This window comes from Hyaena hyaena, unplaced genomic scaffold (assembly GCF_003009895.1).
Source record: "Hyaena hyaena isolate Hyena2069 unplaced genomic scaffold, ASM300989v1 scaffold_102, whole genome shotgun sequence".
Lineage (NCBI taxonomy): Eukaryota > Metazoa > Chordata > Mammalia > Carnivora > Hyaenidae > Hyaena > Hyaena hyaena.
Window position 1 is genome coordinate 2549102 of NW_024080734.1, and position 16164 is coordinate 2565265.

Here is a 16164-nt window from a genome sequence, read left to right on the forward strand (position 1 = left end):
ACCACCTGCTCTGCCTGTCCCATGGCCACAGCTGACCGATCCAGGGCGGCCAACCAGCTTCTCTCCCAGGAATCCTCTAGAATCAGACCAGATGTCAGCTCTAGCCAGGAGGAAGGTTGCAGCCTGAGTTCCTCCACACTCCAAATGTGACAGACATTTGGTGTACAGAGACGGACAAAGGAAGGGAAGGCACCGAGAGGAGAGGCAGGGAGAGCCCGCTAGGCGCTGGCCGGTGCTTCAGGTCCCAGCAGGGCCCACCCGCCCGCCCAAGGCTTCTATGACGCACGACAGGGGCCTGGGCCTTCCAGTTAATTCCCCTTTTGGCGAGCAGAGAGTTTTATGCAACTAAAAGAATTCTATGATACACAGAAGAAAGTTCAGGCACTATCTTAGGTAAAAAGAACAGACGAAAAAAGAAATGCAATCTCCATCTTCAAAAAAGTGATATGTACTGTACGTAAATGTAGGTGTGTGCATGCATATGCATCATCTGTGGTAGCTATGCTCTATAAAGGCCTTGAGAACACTGATTTAGCAAATACTGAATCACTGCGCCTGGGGAAAATACAAGGTTGGGGTCCCGCAAGGCTCTGCTTCCAAGATTTTCATTAACTAATCAGTATACAGCCTGGCTGTTTCTGTGTAAAGACACCTTACTTAGCGTATATTATAAATTCATGAATATTGAACTCTGGGCCAGTGATCCTATATCTCATGCGTACATGAAGCTTATCTAACACATGTATTTTCTCCGCTGTGACGCATCACAGGCTTCCTGAGCTCAGGGATGTTAGACAGCACTCTAGCACTATGTTTGGGGTCATGTTAAAAAGTGACATAACTGGGGCACCTGGGTGGCTCAGTCGGTTATACGTCCAACTTCAGCTAGGGTCATGATCTCACGGCTTGTGGATTCGAGCCCCACATTGGGCTCTGTGCTGACAGATAGCTCAGAGCCTGGAGCCTGGTTCTGATTCTGGGTCTCCCTCTCTCTCTCCCCCTCGCCTGCTCACACTCTCTTTCCTTCTCTTCCTCAAAAATACACATTAAAAAAACAAAAGTGAAATAACTAACAAAAGTACAAAAGTGTAAAAAAAAATGGCACTAAAGGGATTATGAAAAAGACACTTGTTTAGTGCACAAGAGCTGAAACCTGAAGTGTCACCCTGTCCAACCTCCGCTGGGCACACGCACACCATGTTCTTTGCTGTGCACATGTCCATTGTCTGCAAGTGACACTAAAGCACAGTAAGTTTTGATGCTGGATTACGAATTTACAAATACTGCAGGTTGACTGTGGGGCATATAAATGTGTGTGTTCCGTGTATAAACCAGTGAGATACAGATCATATAGATCATATATATGGTTTGCTTGGGTTGGCGGGAATATGTAGGACTTTTTTTTTTAAATTCTGTTCTTGAAATCTTCTTGTATTTTTCAGATTTCCTTTTATAATCAGAAAAAAGGAAGACAGAAGGGGCTGTGGCCCACTTTCCTGTCTTGAGCCCTGGACGGCATCTTCTGTCACTTCCCAGGCTCAGGCCGGAGGCCACGTCTCTGGAATATCCTTCCACATCGCAGAGCACCTAGTGCCGGGACAGCCGATGGCACGGGTAAGAGCATGGGGTGGGAGGAAGCCGGGAGGTGGCCATTTGGGGTTTGCCCCGGCCTCGCTCTGGTAGTTAGGGTAAGTCCTCGGCCTCTTTGAGCCTCTTTGTTCTCTGAAAAATGGGGATAAAATGTTTGTCTTTCCAACCTTACAACGTTGTAAGATCAAACGAGTTTGGTGGGTTTTTTTGTTTTTTTTTTTAAGCTCCAGAAATGGAATCTATGTTGGCTGGAATCTCAGCTTGTGGCGGGGGACTTGAGGGAGGGTATGTAACGCGTGCTCCCTATGCCCTCCACCCTCACCCCACCTGGCAGGTCTAGCCCGGCCCAAGGGGTTGGGGGCTCCCAGTGCCGGGAGGGACCCCATTAAGCATGCAGGCATTTCGGTCCCATTTCCAAGTGACAACAGCTAAGGGGCCAATTTGCCCATGAATAAAGATTTAAATGGGAACAGAGCTTGGAGGCCCTTGAAACACTCCAGGAGCGGTGGTTGGTCTGAAACAGGCCAAGGCCTTGGTAGCCCCCAGCAGCCTGGTTACCTGTCACCCCTATCCCTGAAGACCCGCCCAAACGTGGCCACAGCTCTTGGAGAGGCCTCAGCGCCACAGCCCCAGGGCCAGCATGATAAGAAACAGCTGTCGCTCTGCCTCAGGCGTGCTGTGATCTCATGCGCTTTCATCATATGAACTTGAAAACATGAGAAGGGGTCTCTGCCCCGTGAATAAAATCTCTGAGACACGGGGGAACGTTTTCCAACATCACTTCACTTTGCACATCTATTCAGTGGGGTTTCTGGGGTTGGCAAAGGACCCAGCTTAGAGTCCAGCTGATACTGTTTAGAAGGGGCGGGGCTGCTGCTCGAGTCATGAAGGAGTGATTACAGTCTGGTCCGGATTGCAATGGCCAGAGCTTGAATTTGGGGGGCGGGGTGGGGGAAAGGGTCTGGTCCAAGGGCTTTCCAAAGTGACAGTCCTTCCTAAGATCACTGTCTCAAGGTACATAGGAGCAAGGGGCACGCGAGCCAGTATTAGCTGATACGGGATCTCAGCACGAACCTGCAGGGAATCCCATAGAAAGAAAATGCTGACATTCCCTTCCCTTCAGAAGGCTGGCGAAAATGGCTTTTTAACACTTTCTCCAACATTTGCTGGTCTCTTCTTAAAAAGCGGATGGCTCAGGGCAGGCAACATTAGCCAGGAAGAACTTGAACACACCGATTTTTCCTTCTCCTTTTTATTTAGTTTCCTTCTATTTCTAGCAAGTGCTAGTTTTCCATTTATGGTGAAAGCTTCACCTTTAAAAATAATGTAAGTGAAAAAACGGAGTCAATCTGAAGAAGAATACTGAATTAGGACTATGTAGCACAGCGGTTTGTGGGTATGCCAGACACTGTGACGGGCCAGGAGGAGGCTCGAGAATGAGGGCAGTACTGTTTTGGGGGAATCCACTGCCATTCTCACTCGGTTTGGAGTTCCGTTGTTTACAGGCCAATGAGCCCACAACATTTCTCAAGTTGGAAGCCCTCTGCTGGCCCTACAGTGCTGGTGGGCAGTCTGGAATGACTTGGGAGATGGAAAGAAATATCTACAGAGAGGGCACCAGTGGCGCAGAAGGGGCTGAGGCTGTTTTCCTGCAGCGGTTGTTAAGAAAGGCACATGAGCAAGACAGAGTTCTGTGATCCATTAGCAATGTCTGCCACGGGCACGGGGATTGCAGGATGTGTGCTGCATACTCAGCATCCCTGATCTGGATCAACCCCTCCATTTTACAAATGAGGATACGGATGGGCCAAGAGGTGCAGCAACCTGCCAGCCATGGACTCTTTCTGCTTCCACAACAGTGTCCAAATTTCTATGCAGGATCCTCTTGCCCCCTGGGGCCTCCTGCACAATGACCCAGGATCCTGGTGAGGTGGCTGGGCCTCTCCACCTTGGCTTCCACTAGGCGGCACCACTTTAGGCTCTTGTATACATGAAGGAGGGTGTGACCCAGCATCCTGCAGCCCCGACCTTGTGGGTCCACGCTGCATGGGGCAACCATTAGTGAAGGATCCAATAGGGCCTGGGCTCTTCCACTGCCCACGATCCTTACTGCCCATAGCGGGGCTCCAAGACTTTAAAATACTTGGAAATCCTGCTCTACACCATCTCTTGTGTTATTTTTTATCTCTTAAATAATTTATTTATTTTGAGAGAGAGGGGGAGAGAGAGTGCATGTGAGCAGGGGCAGGCAGAGAGAGAGGGAGAGAGAGAATCCCAAAAGGGCTCTGCACTGATAGCACAGAGCTCGACGTGGGGCTCGATCCCTCCCACAAACCATGAGATGGTGACCTGAGCTGAGATCAAGACTCGACACTTAACTGACTGCACCACCCAGGCACCCCAGACCATCCCTTACTTTATAGTTGGGGCTATGAGGTCACAGAGGAGAAGGGACTTGCCCTGGCCACGCAGAGGGCAGATAGGAGGGTTGGAACCAGACTCAGCGTTCCTCTTGGGAGCGGGTGAGGAGCTCTGCTCTGGAATGCTCTTTTTCAGATCTGAGGAGCAGCAGAGTCCCTTCGAGATGCAGGAAGGGAAAATGGTCTCTTACGCAGCTCACCGAGAGGCTACGGCTTCTGCTCGCAGTCACACAGTGTCTGTGGCGAGTACTCCGCCAGCGATAACAGAAGCTGTCTTGTGCCACAACCTTACAGGCAAAAGCACGTGCAGCCCTGAAATCAAGGAGCTGCATCAGTTTCAAGATCCAGATGAACCCACTTCCTGCAGAGAAGGCTCCTGGGAATGAGTCTGAGGGCGCCCAGGAGACGCAGACCCTGGTTTAAGTAAGAAACCAGCTTTAAAAGGAGGGTGCAAACCCCCTCTTCCATTAAGCTCCCACAATGATTGGGTTGCTGGGTTGGCGGATTCCGAGGACAGCCTGGTAATGGCTGGCTGGGCTCCAGTCTCTGACAATATGCTGGCCTAAGGTGGGGGAGCCCAGTCTGAGGTGGGTAGGAGGCAGGGAGGGGGAGAGAGATGGGGGAGAGGGAGAGGCAGATGGATGGGCTCCGAGGGCTTAACTAATGGGAAACATGATTCTGCCGCTCCCCGTGGAGGCCACGAGTTCCCTCTGGTTCCGATCTGCCGGCTCTCCCCAGCTGTCTGCCCAACATCTGGCCTATGTAGGTCAGCACTCCCAGCCACTTTCTGGAATTGCAACACCCTGCAGTTTGTCTGATTTCCCAGCACCCCCGAGCAGCACCGCCACCGGATGCGCTGAAGACCGTGTATTTATCTTTCCAGAGAAGGTACATGAAGTCTATTCCTGGAGAGATGCTGCCAAGTGTCACCATGTCCTGGAGACCTAGGAAGCCATCGCAGGGTGTCACAGCGAGGCAGGACTAAGGTGAGCAGGGGCCCAAGACAAGATTACTGACCATGTTGGGGGCTGTGCAGCTAACACTGGCCCTATGCTAAGTGCTTTGTGAACACAGCATGCGATCCTCATGAAACGCCTGCCAGGAAGGTACTCCCCCACTCCCAACCCCCGCCCCCACCCGCCCCGCTCAGGTCACGGGGGGGAAAACCCAGGCCCGAAGTGGTGATGTGGCACGCCTGAGGTCACCAGCTGCGAAGAGCAGGTGACATCAGATGGATCCTGGCCTATTCGGCCTCTGAGGTCCTGTTTCCTCCTAGCTTCCCAAGGCCAGGCCTCCAGTGTCCTGGCCCCAGGCCAGAACTTCCCTGTCCCCACATCAGCGGCAGGAATCACCAAACTCAGGCTCTACAGCGAGTGACACATTGAGGGTGGCCGGCTGCCAACGTTTTTTTTTTCCCCCCCAATCTTTTCAATTAAGTGAATGCTTGGAATGGGGCCCAAATCCAAGTGCTTATGGAGTTAGCTGCAGATAAGATGCTCTGGTTTAGGGCTGTGTTCAGACCGCTCCTCGCCCATAGGGCACGCAGTGGGGCTGAGGGTCCCTGAAGACCTGTGGGCAGAGGAGTGCCAGGCAGGGAGGTGGGACAAAGGGGTGCTCTCTCTAAAGTGAAAATCTAACTGTGTCTCTCGCCTCTGCTTCGAACACTTCAGTTCATTCAGCCACTCATGCGTCCAGCCAATACAGACAGGGTGCCTACTGTGTACCAGGCTCCCTTCCAAGAGCTGGAGCCTCTGCCCTTCTGGAACCTTCAGCCTTGTCAAGGAAGACAACAGTAGCATGCCATGGGGTTTAGGGGGCCTCCTCCCAGCGAGGCTCTCCCTGGCCTCTTGGCCCATGCCATGGCCTTTGGCAGCAAAATCTCTCCCTTTGCCTGTCTAGTGCCTCTTGACCACTCAGGGGTCAGCTCAGAAAGCCTTTGAAGACCCCACATCTGAGTCTGGCCCCATTCTCTGGGTTCCCACAGCCCCTGGGGCTGCCCTCTCAGTACACATTCCTCCGGGTGTGCTGCTCTGTTTGCACGACCGTCACCCCCTCTCCCCTGGGAGCCCTGAAGGCGCAGGGGCCACATCCATCGGGGGCAGCATGGCTTTGCCAGTGCCTGGCGACATTAGGCCCTTGGGAAATGTCTGGTGAATGACAGAAAGGCAGACAGACGGAGAGACAGGCAGGCAGGCAGGCAGGCAGGCAGGCAAAGTGACCAAAGGCCAAGAACAGGGCCACACAGTCATAAATCAAGGTGATCTCACTCAAGGCTCTCTGTGTCTGGAGAGTAACAATGCTCTTGAAAGGGCTGAATGGACAGCTCAGCAGCCAAGGGTACTAGAAACAGAACCAGCTTTGTGACACTGGAGAATGCAGGCATGGGGCCCGCATCGGGCCCTAGGCTTCTGGGACAGGCGATGGAGAAAAAAAGCACGGCACAGGCACACGTTCAACGGCAAGTGGAAGTAGTGTCCCACCAGGCCCACCTGTGGGAGTTCCTCAGGGGGATACGGAACGGTTCCATACTCTGTCTGTGCCGGGGGTTACCAGAACCCATACACACATAAAAACTGAGGATGCCACACCAGAGATGGAATTGTACCACACACAACTAACAATTAAAAATAACAATCACACGCACGCACACACCAATCGCTCCTTAATGTCATTAAAAACCAGGCAGGTGCAGGCTTTGGAGTACCCCGGTAGGAATCTCCGCGCTGTTGAAAGCTGCTGCGTGACTTTGCACGTTCATACACGGCTCCAAGCCTCTACATTTTCTCGTCTATAAAACGGAGACAACAGTACCTGCTCTTTAGGGTTGGCTAAGGATCACAGGAGCTAATGCACGCAAGGTGCTTGGCACACTGCCTGACTACAGGCGCCTTCCAGCACCATCCCTGATAACCCCATTACAGAGATGAGGCACTGGAGGCTCGGCCAGTCTGTCTCCCCCGGGGCCAACTCAGATCTTTCGAGGTAAGCTGTGTTACAAAGGACAAGTCAGGAATGTCGTGCTGTGAAACCCACGCAGCCATCCCCCCTTGTGTGCCTGCACACAGAGCTGCTCACCCCTAGAGACTGGGTTTCCCTCCCTGCCAGAGTCTTCTCCAGATGGTGGGCAGCAGGAACCCCTGCCCGGCTGCCTGGGCTACCTCCATTCTTCTAAACTGAGACATGGAACTGATGGAAACACTCGCTGGTCCGGGTGTGCTGCTCCCGCCTGAGCCTCTGGCTGCCAACCACGTCCTCGCACACATCTGGCCCGAAGCAGCACGGGGAATGTTCCAATGGCAAGCAGAGGTACTGGCAGCTGCAGCCCAGGCTTGCTGAGACCAACCTGCAGGCTGGCTTTCTAGGAAAGCCTCCAGGGCAGGCACTTAGGGCTTGTGGGGATCTCCAAGGCTGCCCGGCCTCAGGGGAGCCCAGGGCCATGCAGGGAACAGAGCGGAGAGGTTTCCAGCTGGGACCCGTCCTGCCTTAATGGGGCTGCCTGGAGAGGACTGGGCAGCCAACGTGAGCACCCACTATGTGCAAGAGGAGCACCCACTATGTGCAAGACATACAGCCAGTAGGGATAAAGCTGCCCAAGTAATGAAAAAGAGTCAGAAGGGACCGCATTTATTGGGCTGATCAGGGGGCTATGCCAAGAACTTCATTTATGTTACGTCATGGGATCTGGAGACTCGGAAAGGGCAACTGGCTTACCCAGGGTCACATGGCCACCGTGTGACATGGCCAAGATCTAAACCCCAGCTGTGTGACACGGTGGGAAAAACTCAGTATACGTGGTCAGATGGGTCTCAGTTCTTACCTAGAGGGCCCAGCGCAGTGCCTGGGACATAGCGGGTACTAACAGAGACCACATCACAGGCCACAGCTCCCTAGAAGCACTCTACAGACGCTGCGGGGGCGCAGAGGGGATGAGGGCTAATTCTGCGGGGAGAACTTAGAGAGCCTTTCCAGATGAGGGAAAAAAGAAAAAAAGCAAAAAACCAAAACAACTGTTCTGGATTTTGAGGGATGAGGAGTTTTCCAAAGGAGGACCAGCACCTAGTGACCACTCAATCCCCAGAACTCTGCTCTCAGGAAACCCCATGGAATGAGATTTACTAGCCACCCCATTTCACGGCAGAGGTTAGATCACTGCCCCAAAGCCATGCAGCTGGGTAAGGAGAGTGCCAGAATTTGAACCAGATTCATTTTGCTTCAGAATGCCCATTCCCTAACCGAGAAGACCAGGTAAAAAGGAGTCACGTGGACCGTAAGCAAGTATGTTCATCTCCCCTGGCTCCGACGAACTGCAGAGCCTACTTCGAATCCTGCCTCTACCACTTACCAGCCAGGTGCCTTTGAGCAACAGGTCTCTGTTTTGAAATGTAAATGAGGCCACGACATATGTGGTGTCAAAAAGTGCCAGGGAGCAGCAGGCACTCTCTAGTGTATAGATTACAGGAGAGCATAAACCAGTACATGCCCCCACCACACATTACTGTCCCCGACACGTTCTCAGGCCTGGCTGCACAGTACATTTGGGGTGCTTTTTAAAACTCCAGAGTGTGACTCTGGCCAGACCCTCCCAAAGGCTGGGCTCAAACCCTGGGTTCAAATCCTAGCTACATGGGCCTGGGGAAGTCCTGTCTCAGCCTGCTTCTCCATCTGTAAAATGGGGTAACAGTGGTGCCTACCTGCAGCTACTCAAAAAAGAATAACTGTTACTTCTCCCTCATCCTACAGTTGGTGGGTGCGAGGCAATGAAATGTGTGCAGAGGCCTGGCTAGTCTGGATCCTGCAGAGATCAGAAGACCCCAGAAGTCTGGCACCTTCTAAAACAAGGTCAAAAGGACTTGGGACTTTCAAGTTGGGAGGGAGGTCAGTGGAGGAGGAGATGGGGGCCAGGGTGGCTGGAAAGATGCAGGACAGATGACAGAGCAAGGAATGGGGCAGCCAGCCAGCTCTCATCCTGGGTCCTCCCCACCCCACTGGCTCATGCTGCCCCCTTGCTGGCTGTCTCCGCCACCACACAGCCTCGCCACCTCACAGCCTCGGCTCAGGCCTGGGTCACCTCATTTTGGAGGCCAGCGGCCGCTCCCTCAGGGTCCTCCTGCCCCTCTGCTCACCTCAACAGGGATATTTCTAAAACAGAGCATCTGACCAGATTTCCTTCCTCCTTAGAGGCTCTCAGTGCTTCCCTCGTAATGAAAAACAGCAAAACAACAACACAGATTCACATTTAATGAGCACTTCCTTACTACCAGCCATGCACATACCGGTTAATCCTTACTCCCTTATGGGGCAGGACCTACTTGTTTCCCCATTTTATAGATGGGGTAACTGAATCTGGAAAAGCCGATGGCCTTATTTAGTTCAGGCCAACACAGTCAGCAGCCTGGGTTTCTGCAAGGGCTCCTTGTCTGCCCTCCTGTCCCGAGTGGCCATTTTGGCTCTGCCTCAGTGGGGCTGTGGTCAAGGGCTGGACAAGGGGACACTGTGCCTGGATCCAGGGTCTAGATGCCAGGAGGACCTGTAACCAACAGGTGAACAGGAGGGTGTGGGAAGAACACTCCCAAAGGATGGAAGATAACAGACACAAGTCCTTATCAGCCTCCAGTCCTCCAACCAAGGCCAAAGGCACTGCAGCAGAAAACTGTGGACGCAGAGATAGTCTGACCGAGGGCCAGGAATGTGGGGACCCCCAGGCGGCATCCTGGGGGGTCTCTAGTCCACAGTTGCCAGCTGCTGGGCCAGGGGGGCCCAAGAGAATGCTGGGAGCTCTCGCAGCCACGGGGCGAGGCAACACCACACAGGACGGGCAGCTCCGCCTCAGGGCAGCAACAGTGCCAAGCACAGACTCTGAGTTGGACCAACTCCCTCTGTAACACTTCCTCGAGCAAGCTACTGAGGAGCCTCAGTTTCCCCACCTGTAAAACAGAGATGCTAATAGTATTTCCCATCCCTCCGGGTTGCTGTAGTATATATAGTGGGGTAATGTCTGTAGGATGCCTGGTCTAGTGGTGAACATTACTCCCTTCCCATGTAAGCAGAGGGAGTTCCTTAGGCCCAAATAAATTCAGATCATTACGTTGAACCCAGTGAAACCACCATTTGTGGGTAAAAAAATGGACAATTTCATTTGGTTCAACCTAACACGTTCCCAGAGGGTGAGAGGATTCCTTCTGTTTCCACTGGCCCAGACTAAGAATTACAGTTACTCTTCTCTTGAGTGTTTACTATGTGTCATGTACTGGGATGACTCCTCCATGTATAAATGAAGAAGATACTGACGTTCTGAGAGGTTAAGTAACCCACCCCAAATTGCACAACTAGAAAGTGACACAGCCAGGATTTGCATCTAGGTCTGGCTGTCTCCAAAGCCCGTGCCTTCACAACTATGACGAAAGGCTTGGTCTGGTGCCAAAAGGAGGTCATCACAAGGAATCTGATTGTCTCAGCTCAACAATGTCAATGGCCATCATCCTAGAATCATGGGACTTTGGGACTGAGAGAGCCCAGGCAGTTATGGCTTCATTCAAGGCACACACTTGGCTTCTGTCCTGAGTCAAGCCCTGGGCTATGAGGGACTCAGGCCCAGTGGGGAGAGAAGACAAGTCAACAGTTGACTAGACCAATGTATGGGCATTGCAATGGCGTCTGTCCACTGAGAGCCTCAGAATCAAAACTGGGTGCCCTGGTTGGGTGACAGGCAGGAAGAACAATCTAGAACACTCCCTAAACAACTGCCCCCCACCCCTAAGCCTGGCCTCATCTCATCCCCCCGGGTTTTGGGACATGGAGTAGAAAAGAACTAGATGAGAATGCAGAAGGACGGAGCTCTCAGACCCTGGGGACAGCCACCTATTAGAGGTGTCATAGGGGGAAAGGGATTCTTTTTTTTTTTTTAATGTTTTATTTATTTCTGAGAGAGAGAGAGAGAGAAAGACGAAGACAGCATGAGCAGGGGAGGGTCAGAGAGAGGGAGATACAGAATCTAAAGCAGGCTGTCAGCACAGAGCCAGATGCGGGGCTTGAACCCACGAACCGTGAGATCATGACCTGAGCTGAAGTTGGACACTTAACCAACTGAGCCATCCAGGTGCCCCTGGGGGGAAGGGATTCTTGCAGCAGGTAAAGGAGGGGGGGCTATAGAAGTGGGTTCCAAGCTTTGTACAGACAAGGAGCCCCTTTTCCTGCAAAACCCGTAGTGATTCCTAACAGTCAAGTTCTGGGAGTACCCTTGGCCGCCCCTGTCCCCATACCCTGCTGGGCTCATCTGCAGAGAGCAGTCCTCCCAGCCTCAATTCGAGCTCCTATGTGGACTTCGCTGCCAGCTTCTCACGCTTTATACACAAGTCCAGGAGACAGGGGAAACGGCGCAAGAGAAGCAGGGTCCCCTCCCTCTCCCCTGGAAGTTTTCCTGCCTCCGCCATATTACACTGTCCTCTCCCTCCAGAGAAACACGGGATACTGAACAAGAATATAATGCAATAGAAAACAGAATATAATTCCTCACAACAGCTAGCAGCCTAGATGTACTTTCTACGAGGCTGCATTGTACTGCTGTTTCCATTCCATAGTGGAGGAAGTAAGGCCTCGGGAGGTCAAGTAACTCATTCACTCCGGCTGATGATAAACTCTGACAGCAAAGTCTGAGGTCTTAAAACTGTCCGTGTTTCCACCAGCAGAGATGATGTTTGGGGCATATTTCTTCCCCAGACCCTTTTCCGAAGTGCTCAAGAAATGAAGATCACACTGTGCATACAGTTTGTCTTTTTCACTCGCATTGTTTGGTGAGCATTTCCCCATCTCATTAAAACTTCTTGAACAAACCATTTTTAAAGGACCCTTCAGAGTCCCCTGAAGGCCACAGATCATTTATCTACTCATATCTCCAATGACAAACATCTAGGCTATTTTCAACATTGCTTGAATTACCACACTGCTGAATATGCAAATACAGAAATCATCCCGGAAACCGGCTTTAAATCCCAGGGGGCGCATCCTGGGCTAGTCCATTTAGAGTAGGTTTTTCAACGTGCCATCATTCCAGACCACCTGAGTCATGTCATTTGCGTCACTTATCATGGAAAGTAATGGTGATAATGATGATGGTATAGAGAACACTAACAGGTAACTATCCAGCAATTTCACATGCCAGGTACTGCTCTAAGCTCTTTATGTGGAACAGCCCACACTAGGTACTATTCTTACTCTCATTTTACAGATGAAAAAACTGAGGCACAGAGAAGTTTATGACACTTACTCCAGGTCACCAAGCTGGGAACCAGGTCAAACCCCCCAAAGTTGGAAACTTCTACCCAGAAGTCTTTCATCTTTTTTTGTGCCATGGACCCCTCTGGCAACCTCACGAAACGTATGGACCACTACTCAGAAAGATTTAACATGAATAAAATAAGGCACATAGGATTTCAAATGAAACTGATTACACTGAATTATAGTACAAGTGTTTCAAAAACCAAAATGGTGAACATAGGCACCTCTTTCTTAACGAATTCTAGCAGTAGGATGAGTAACACAATTCTCAATTAGTAGGTGATCTACTTACTGCCAGCAGACAATAAAGAAATGATCTTTGCGATCCATGCAATAATTATAAAGCGATATGACACTACCATGGGCGACAAAGTCCCAAGTGTTACTAATATCACTGAGGGGTGCTGCCTTCATTCATAATGGAAGGCAATGCTAAATTATGGCCGAAGGTTATTGCAGATAAAGATGAACTCTCCCCCTTCCAAGTTCAGGATCCTCTGAATTCTACCCACATGGAGAACACTCTGCTAGTTGGCCTTCCCCCTTCAGAGCATACCTCTCTGTCCCAGTGAAGAGGAGGCAGCCTGGGCCTCAGACCACTCCATGTCCCCACAGCCCCATGCTATGCCTCATCACGGCCCCAATGCGGTAATGATGAATTCCCAACAGATGGTGACCTCCATGGGGACAAAGGCTGCCTGGCTATCTTAGCCTCTCTCCGGCTTGGGGCCAGGCTTGGCCCAGGGCAGACAATAAACCCACATCTGTGCAAGGGACTGGCAGCCAAGTGGCCTGAAGCCAAAGGCTGCTGATTCACACCTTGGCTGGGGAGGAGGAAATGGTGACGCCACTGTGTGGGTTTCTAGCTTTCTTTGCCAATGCGGTGGGCAGGGGGTCCATGCAATTCTACTTAATGAAGCAGACTAGAAAATATTATCCTTATGTGTTTTAAGGCAATGTTTCTCTTCCTGTCTGCAGAGAGAGACTATACTCTCATTTACAGTCAACGACACACATGCAGCCGAGTGCAATCCTGGGTAAATTTTATTCCACCTTTCCAAGCCTCAGTTTCCACACTTGTGAAATGGACTCATAACAGTACCCACATAGCAGACATCAGTGGTTTCCACCAGCTCCTTCTTCAGCAACAGTAGCCTGAATCTCTTACAATGACTGTCTCTCTCACTACTTGCAATTTAGGGGGAATATCTATCCTAGTATCCGGCCCTTGCCTGGCCAAAGGATGGCCAGGTGATCTTGGGTTTGGCCCATCAGATTCTCTCTTCCTGCAGCTGGACTCCCACAGTCCCATCTAATATTTCCCTCCCGTCCCTCCCACCTCAACTTCATCTTCACTGCACACAGCCCTCCTGTGGACAGGTGCTTTCTTTTTCTAGCCTCCCACTTTTTATCTGTGCTCTGCCCCATCCATTCTCCTGTGAAAGGCCTTTCTAACCACCCAGGCAGCAGGAGGGGCCCTGAGTACCAGCTCCCTGACTACTCCAGTGACTTCCTTTTGGACACCTCTGGTCCCGACCTCTGGCCCCCAGCTGTGTCTACTGGGGCCTTGATTTTCTTGAGGGTGAGGTCCATACTTTGTATTCTTCTGTGGATGTTGGCCCACTCAGGAGCCCCCAGGTCCATCTGGGCTGCACCTGTCACGTGAGTTTCATCTCTATCACTCAAATCTCTCCTGCTTTCTTCAAACGCACCTCATGCTGGGTTTCCATTTCTTTGCTTTCCTACGCTCTGTTTGAAATTCCTCTTCCTTTCTCTACTCGTGGAATCCCTCCCCGGCTTTGTGATCGGCCTTGGGTCACCTCTGCCATGCTGCCTTGTCCAAGTCCAGCTTCCCCAGAACCCAAGTGCACAGGCCTCTGCATATTCCCCAAGTTCCAGACGGGCTCCGAAACACCCCGTCTACCTGTGTCTCTCGAGACACTGAAACTCCTTGAAGTCTGAATTCCTGGTTTATCTGTATGTCATCCCTGCCCTTCAAAGTGCCTGGCTCCTGAAGGATTTATATTTGCTCAGTGAATTCTCAAGAAACATGGTCACTACCACAAAGTGCAAAGGTCTCTTGGTTATTGTTTCTTTTTGCAAGAGGCGGTTTTGGTGGAATTGCTGAAGTACAGGATGCCTGGTAAAACTTGAATTTCAAATAAAAAAGGATTCCTTTGGTAGTATAAGTAGGTCCAAGTATCACAGGTTTATCTAAAATTCAAATTTAACAGGACATCCTGCTAAGTTTGGAAAATCTGGCAACCCTAGGGATGCCTGAGGAAGGCCTGGGATGGCTGCAGAGCAGTCAGCAGAGCTCTGTCCACCTGCACACAACAAACACACTGTCAGTCCCTTCTCCCTTCCCCACCTGAAGAGGGCCCTGTGCTTGGGCTCACTGCCCACCCGCAGGCTTGCATCCGAGCCAGCAAGGATGGAGGCAACACGCTGCAGTCTGGAGTAGGGGGCAGAGGGCCGATGGGCATGTGACAAAGTTTGGACGTGTGAGCTCCTGGGAGAGTCCCAGAGCCACCCTAACCCCTGCCCACAGGCCCACTGCAAGCCACGGTACTCCTGAGTCAGTTACGGCCAGTTCCCACGGCACGGCACGGGCCGCACTGCCAGCTCCAGCCAGGGTCTGGCTAACCCTGCTGACAAGCGCTCCGGGGAAGGAGCCACGGGGCCCCAGTTTCTGGGCATTACCCCAGGCCAGGAAGCTCCAAGGACAAGTGTCCCAGCAGTACTGTCCTCAGGCATTCTGCACAAAAGCTCATTTAATTTGCAGAGTCACCCACTTCCCAGAGGAGAAGGCTCGAGGCCAACAGTGAGTGAATGGCAGAATCAGACTAGAACTCAGTCGCCAAGCGCAGAAGCCACACTCACAACCCTCCCTCCGGCCATGTGGCCTCAAGAAGCCTCATTTTCTCTCCAGCTAGGGATGGGTGCCCACGACTCGCTGCTTGTATCCGCCAGGCTGACAGGACCCTCAGCCAACAGCCCCTTTGTAGCAGCTGCAGTGGCCCACGGCTGGCCTTCCTCCCCAGGGGGAAGGACAAAAACTGAGTCACGCAAAGCAAGACTATTCCCCCTGGCACAGCCCTCTGGCCCAGGAAAAAAGCACTCACTATCTGCAATCAGGATATGAGTGTCCTAGCCGTTCAGGTGTACAACGAATGGCGGGGTCCCCTAGTACTTCTCTGGCAGTGTGATAAGTTGCTGTACTTCACGCTGACCCCCGTGCACCCTGGGGTGGGCCAAAAGTGAACGTGTGAACACCCAGGGAGTGGGGCGCAGGCCATCCCTCCGAGCTGGGTGAACTTTCTCATGCCCCGTGACCTCGGTGCACACCACAGAACTCGGGCCCCCAATTCTTTCCGACCCTCCTCGGCCGCAGGCAGGAGGAGGACCTGGCCCCGCTGAGCAAGCAACATTTTAACTAGAAAAGCATCTGCGCAGCCCTTCCCTCGAGGTATTTTAAACTCCTTTCTTTCCTTTTCTTGGGCTCACGCACTGGAAAGCCACATCCAGGGACCTCCCTCGGCAGCGACAGCCGGGAGGGTTGGAAGAGTGTCCGAGGCCAGCGCTTACCTCCGGAGAACCCCGCTGCTTCAGGATGGGATGGGGGCAGGATGTGGGGACCCGGCTGAAGCCACCCACACTTTGGCACTGCTTCTTTTTTAAAAAGAGCATTTGCTGGGTTTTTTTTTTTCTTATTTTCACTAAAAACAGGAATATGGGTTCACAGCAGAACATTTGGAAGGCAGAGAAGCACAGACGAGCAAAAAAAAAAAAAAAAGTGACATGTTTTATCAGCTATATTTCTGTGCTTATACAGACACATATTTTCATCCTTCATTCGTAATCAGCCTGAGCACATTGT

The 16164-nt window shown here is 51.9% G+C and overlaps 1 protein-coding gene and 1 long non-coding RNA gene across 2 annotated transcripts in view; one reads left to right on the forward strand and one right to left on the reverse strand.

The window, feature by feature from the left end:
* SH3PXD2B (SH3 and PX domains 2B) overlaps window positions 1-16164 on the reverse strand; it is a 98779-nt gene that overhangs the window by 75178 nt on the left and 7437 nt on the right. The window lies entirely within an intron of this gene.
* Window positions 1581-15209, forward strand: LOC120234097. The gene is made up of 4 exons (XR_005528986.1): window positions 1581-1614; window positions 4305-4433; window positions 4894-4996; window positions 15070-15209. It is a non-coding gene; the product is annotated as an uncharacterized LOC120234097 (long non-coding RNA).